Source organism: Ambystoma mexicanum, chromosome 4p, assembly GCF_040938575.1.
Source record: "Ambystoma mexicanum isolate Mex_15411 chromosome 4p, UKY_AmexF1_1, whole genome shotgun sequence".
Lineage (NCBI taxonomy): Eukaryota > Metazoa > Chordata > Amphibia > Caudata > Ambystomatidae > Ambystoma > Ambystoma mexicanum.
In genome coordinates, this window is record NC_090927.1 from 1,209,757,833 (window position 1) to 1,209,763,742 (window position 5,910).

A 5,910-nucleotide genomic window follows, 5' to 3' on the forward strand; every position below is an offset into this window, starting at 1 on the left:
CCTGTCCCAATCCCCCTGTCTGTCCCATCCCGTACAACATGAGGATACCACGCAGGGGCACCCACAAGACGACGACTGGCCATCCCCCACAAGCCCTGTGGCAAGGCAACATGAGGTCAACAGCCCCTCTGTGACACCCCCGCAAATGGCCATGGCCCAGCAGAGGCAACAGTCCCTCGACCAGTTAATCGTGCAACAGCAGCAACTGGCCACGCTCCTCAAGGACCATGCCGATGAATGTGGGGGCACTAAGGCAGACATAGAAACATCGCAAACACTGAAAAGAGCAGGATAACTCTAGCCTCTGGACCAGAGTATTATAATAACATCAAGAAACAGAAAAGATATGTCCAGAGCAAAATATGTTTAGAAAAAATGTATCCAAATTTATTAAAGGTGATACAAAAATTGAAAACTAGTGAATAAATCACACAAAATTATTATACACTGATCATTTTAACATAACAGAACAGCAGCAACAATATGCCGAAAATCGGCTAAAACTTCATCACTCATACTCAACATACATAGTACATTCATACACACACAACTCATCATACCGTGGCATACATCCAAAGTACTAAAAACACAGAAAACATGCTAAGAACCAATGGGGAAGAGGAATTCATAACTAGTCCCCATAATAACACACATTATTGCGGTGTTTACAAACAATAGAAATAATTCACAAACAATCTATTGTCAGGGTGGATAGGAAGAACAGATGCAAAGATCACATCCCTGTAGAATTTTTCTCTCAACCGGTTTCGACGTGTAGTAGTGGTTAACTGAACGTCTTCCTCAGGAGGTGGGTGTTACCATTCTGATGGAAACCTAGCTGCTGCAAAAATCTATGCAGTGTAGTGTGGCCAGTCACGCGAGACAATTCAGGACTAAAACATGACCTGGAGGGCGCCCCATGCAGTTTAAGATGATCCAGCGCTGCATGTATTTGAAAAGTGAAGAGGCAGCGCAACTTAGCCTGAGCCTTCAGCGCCGTCTGCAGATGACTGCCAAACGGTTGCTGTATAATGAAATTGTCATCTTAAACTGCATGGGGCGCCCTCCAGGTCATGTTTTAGTCCTGAATTGTCTCGCGTGACTGGCCACACTACACTGCATAGATTTTTGCAGCAGCTAGGTTTCCATCAGAATGGTAACACCCACCTCCTGAGGAAGACGTTCAGTTAACCACTACTACACGTCGAAACCGGTTGAGAGAAAAATTCTACAGGGATGTGATCTTTGCATCTGTTCTTCCTATCCACCCTGACAATAGATTGTTTGTGAATTATTTCTATTGTTTGTAAACACCGCAATAATGTGTGTTATTATGGGGACTAGTTATGAATTCCTCTTCCCCATTGGTTCTTAGCATGTTTTCTGTGTTTTTAGTACTTTGGATGTATGCCACGGTATGATGAGTTGTGTGTGTATGAATGTACTATGTATGTTGAGTATGAGTGATGAAGTTTTAGCCGATTTTCGGCATATTGTTGCTGCTGTTCTGTTATGTTAAAATGATCAGTGTATAATAATTTTGTGTGATTTATTCACTAGTTTTCAATTTTTGTATCACCTTTAATAAATTTGGATACATTTTTTCTAAACATATTTTGCTCTGGACATATCTTTTCTGTTTCTAGACATAGAAACATCAACTGAGACACTTAGGGCAGAAATGGAGAGAAGTACAGAGACACTAAGGGCACAAATGGAGAGTAGCACCGAGAGCCTGAGAGTCCAAATGGAGAGTAGCACCGAGAGCCTGAGAGTCCAAATGGAGAGTAGCACCGAGAGCCTGAGAGTCCAAATGGAGAGAAGCACCGAGAGCCTGAGGGGGGGAACTGCATGCGACGTCCAAAGACGTATGTGCCGAACTTGCCGCAGTGCGCCGTGTGCTCACTGAGCTCTCACAAACCCTTAGGGACATGCATGGACGTGAGCAGGCAGAGACATCATCCGTTGCAAGTTCCGTCCAGGGCAGCCCCAACGTAGATCTGGGAGGAACCTGCGCTCCACAGGCAGGGGTGCCCCTGATACCCGCAGAGGGGGCTTGCAATAGCGACAGCCCACTGACAATGAGCATCTTTGGACACTGGTGTTCGGGGGGGAGGTAGGAGGGTGGAGGGGGTGTGTTGGGCTCACTTGGGTGGCGGGTCGATAGGGTGTTCAACATGATATCACATATGCCATAAACAGTGCACGATCAACCAATGAGATGTGTGGACAATGATCTTTGTGTACTAGGCCATCATAGGCGTACAGTCCATATTGTGCATGTACCAGACACACACAGTGCCACGAGTCCCGTGTCCATGTATCAGTCACCAGGCGTGAGTGCTAGAAGCATGCATCAATGAGATGCTGACGAATGTCACGGCCCTCCGGTGCCTCGCAGACTCCTTGAGGTGCTGCCACATCCCCACCCTCATCATGACCATCTTCAGGTGCTTGCAGTTCTGCGTCAGGGGGCATGGGCACATTTCTACGTACGCACATGTTGTGGAGCATGACACATGCCATGACCATCTTTGCAACCTTCTCATGGCGGTACAGGAGTGCCCCGCCAGACCTGCTGAGGCAGCGGAAACGAGTCTTCAGTAGGCCGAATGCCTGTTCAATGACTACACGGGTACGTGAGTGGGCATGGTTGTAGTCCTCCTCATGCTGGTCCCGTGGGTTCCGGACTGGTGTGAGGAGCCATCTCTTCAGTGGATACCCAGCATCACCTGTATGTGGACGAGAAACGTATGATGTGGAATGCCATTGCTACGTACGCACACCCCCCCCCCCCTTCCTGCCAGGTCATTGCCGAATCACATACCCCACATTATCATGCATGTAATGAGACTCACCGAGTAGCCAGGATCTGTTCCCTGCGTGTCGCTCCATGTAGCGTGGTATTGTAGAGTTCCTCAAGACCATAGAATCATGGGTTGATCCAGGGAATCGGGCACAACAATGTGTAATGATCCTGTTGGAGTCACACACCATTTGTACATTCAGGGAATGAAATTGTTTTCGGTTGCGGTACTGGGCCTCCATGGCATGTGGGACGACCAATTCCACATGGGTGCAGTCGATGGCACCAATGCAACCCGGTATGCCGGCAAGTGCATGGAATCCCACTTTTGTGTTGGTAATTTCCTGCTCCGAGCGTGGTAGAGAGATGTAGTCGTCTGCGTGCTGCAGGAGGGCATCGAGCACTTGCAATAGTGTCCGTGAGAACAGTGGCTGAGAAATGCCATGCAACTGTCCGACTGTGTGCTGGTAGGTGCCTGTGGCCAGGAAGTGGAGTACAGACACCACCTTCAGTAGGGGTGGGATGGCGGTTGGGCTATCTATCATGCTGACAAGGTCAGCCTGTGTCATGTCCACAATGGCGGCTATGGTGTCCCGGTCCAAACGGTAGAGGGTGTGGATCTGCTCAGCAGTGAGGTTGAACGGATGTGCTCGGAGGCGTGGGATTGCGGGCTGCCTGCGTGGTGGTAGTGGCTGTGCTGGCGGCCCTTGCTGGCCCTGCCTTGGCCTCCTCCTCCTCCTGCGTCCCCTCCGTGCGGCCGGTTGTAGTTGGTGTTCGTCTTCTTCTTGGAGTTGGAGTACTTGCAGTGCTATCAGGTCCCCCAGGGCCAACATCGCGAGTCCTGCCGGTAGCATTTCGGAGTGGGTGTGGTTGTGGGAGGAGACTGGGTGTGCAATTTATGTGTTTTCAGGCTGTATGGCCTCCACCTGTGGTGATTCATTCCACCTGTGCAAGCTGCTCTCCCCTTTGGCCGAGCACGTCCCGCACACAACGCTGCAATTCGAGGAATGGCATCTTGCTATTGCAATCATGTATTTCTACCCGATGGCCGTGTAACATTTGTTGATATGTACATTCGGCTATGGTCCCATTGTTTCACATACAATCTTTGCAGTCGCGAACAGACTTGTGATGGGTCAGTGGAACGTAGTACTCGAGTAACGGTGGGCCCTCATGCATCACTGTACCGAGTTGCACCGACGGGCGGGGCGTCCCATTTGTGGGTGAAGGCAGTTGCCATTTTCACACACAGCCGCACTAGATGGATTAATTTGTGATTTCAAACGGCCACAGATGCCTTTTCGACGTGATGTTGCAAATGAGGAATTCGAAGGGCGGCGCTTTCGGTTTTCAGCTAGCGGCGAGGAGATGCCCACAGGTCTGACTGCAAATGTAACGTTCTATTGTTCAATGTCCTTGAGACAGGGGCCATGGCGAGGATGCAATGATTGATATGAATAGTTTGGGATGCGCAATAGCGACGTGGGCGATGAGGCCGGACGTTCCCAAATACATGTTACTTCACAACACTGGAATTACGGGCTGGGGCACTGTGGATTTTGCAGGCTGCATAACGCACAGACTCAATGGATATTTCTAATGTTATGTGAGTAAATATTCAGGAGTTCTTATACCGGGATGAGGGAATGATGAATGGATGCATGGGCAGATGATTTGATACAGAGTTTGCCATGTACAGGGCTTCTTGGAATCTATCCGCCTCCCCTGCGCTATGTGATGCAGGGCTGCCATAGTGGGACCATCGTCTATCTGGCCTTGTTGAGCCCTCCCTGTCTCGACGCGCCTTCAGACACTTGTGTCCATGCACGTTAACATTCCCATCTGATGGATTCTGTGTTGACAGACGCATGCACAGGTACACTCGTTTGTGATGGTGTTTACACCTCGATTTAGATGGTTATGAGTCGCAAGTGGTTTTGGGGTGGTGATGATCCTTTGGAGTGGGCTAGCATGCATATGGCTGTGGATTTAGTGTGATCATTGAAGTGAGTTGTTCGAATGTAGTTCTGATGGCCATTCTGTTCTTTTTCTTTTCTTTTGGTTGACAGGTATCTCCTCCCCTTTTGCCACTGCCATCTGTATGCCACTCCTGCAGATGGCTTTTACTCCCGACACCTGCTGCTTCGTGTTAATCAGTGGAGCAGCATTACGATCTTATGGGACGATCGCCAATGGGCCACATGCCCTTACGCAGTAGTAGTGGCTCGGAGCAACATTTCGGCCTTTCAGCTGGACTAGTGCCTCCCCATTGGGACGGCCCTGCGGTTCTGTGCGCTTCCATGTTGCCTTTTCGTACGTGAATGTGGCTCTGTGTACCATGATGGAACAGGGCGTCACACAAGTAGTAGCTGGTCATTTCTTGCAGATGCAGCCCACAATGGTGAAATGTGTTTTGGAGTTCATGGCCTAATGGCTGTATGGGCTTGGTGATTTTGTTGTGCATTAAATTTCTATTCTGATATGGGCCGTGTGGCGTTCTTCTTTGCGAGTGATGTGGCATATTCCTATTTGGGGAGCGATGTATTGTGAGGAGATCTGCATTGGGTTCCAGCTTCGGAGTTTAGTTGCGTGGTACTGTGCTGGGCGCGTTTGCCTACGAAGCCCAGTGAGGTCAGGGATGGGGGCTGCCAATATGACTGTTTGAATGTTGTCATGCTCAGGGGCGGGGGATTGGGTTTTGTGTAACAGATGCCGGTCAGCCAGGTGGACTGGTGGAATGATGTGATTTTCGGAATATTGCTGGTCACAGGTGCCTGTGTTTGCGTGCGTTTCTGGGGGGGGGGACTGTGGTCATGTCCATTGGAATGGCTTCTGTATTCGTGCCATCTGTGCCCTGCAGCTCCCATTGGCCCCTCTTGTGGATCTTTCGTTCGTTGGCATGCATGGGTGACTTGTACATTTCACTGGTTGCATTGTGACTTCATTGCACCTACGGGGAGTTGTACTTTGTGGGCAGGGAGCGGTGTACAGGCACTCAGTGGGGCCGTTTACGGTTGATTCGCGATGCCGTACTTCTCACCATGGCGGTATGGTACTTTCCGCCATGCTTGATGGCGTTAGGTACATGTCCGCTAGGGTCGGAA

General features: G+C 49.7%; 1 long non-coding RNA gene across 1 annotated transcript; it reads right to left on the reverse strand.

Moving 5' to 3' along the window:
• Nucleotides 1-361: 361 nt before the first annotated feature.
• LOC138452672 (uncharacterized) lies at nucleotides 362-1,036 on the reverse strand. Its single transcript, XR_011260304.1, has 2 exons — nucleotides 906-1,036; nucleotides 362-823 (listed from the first exon to the last, which is right to left on the reverse strand). It is a non-coding gene; the product is annotated as an uncharacterized lncRNA (long non-coding RNA).
• Nucleotides 1,037-5,910: the final 4,874 nt, after the last annotated feature.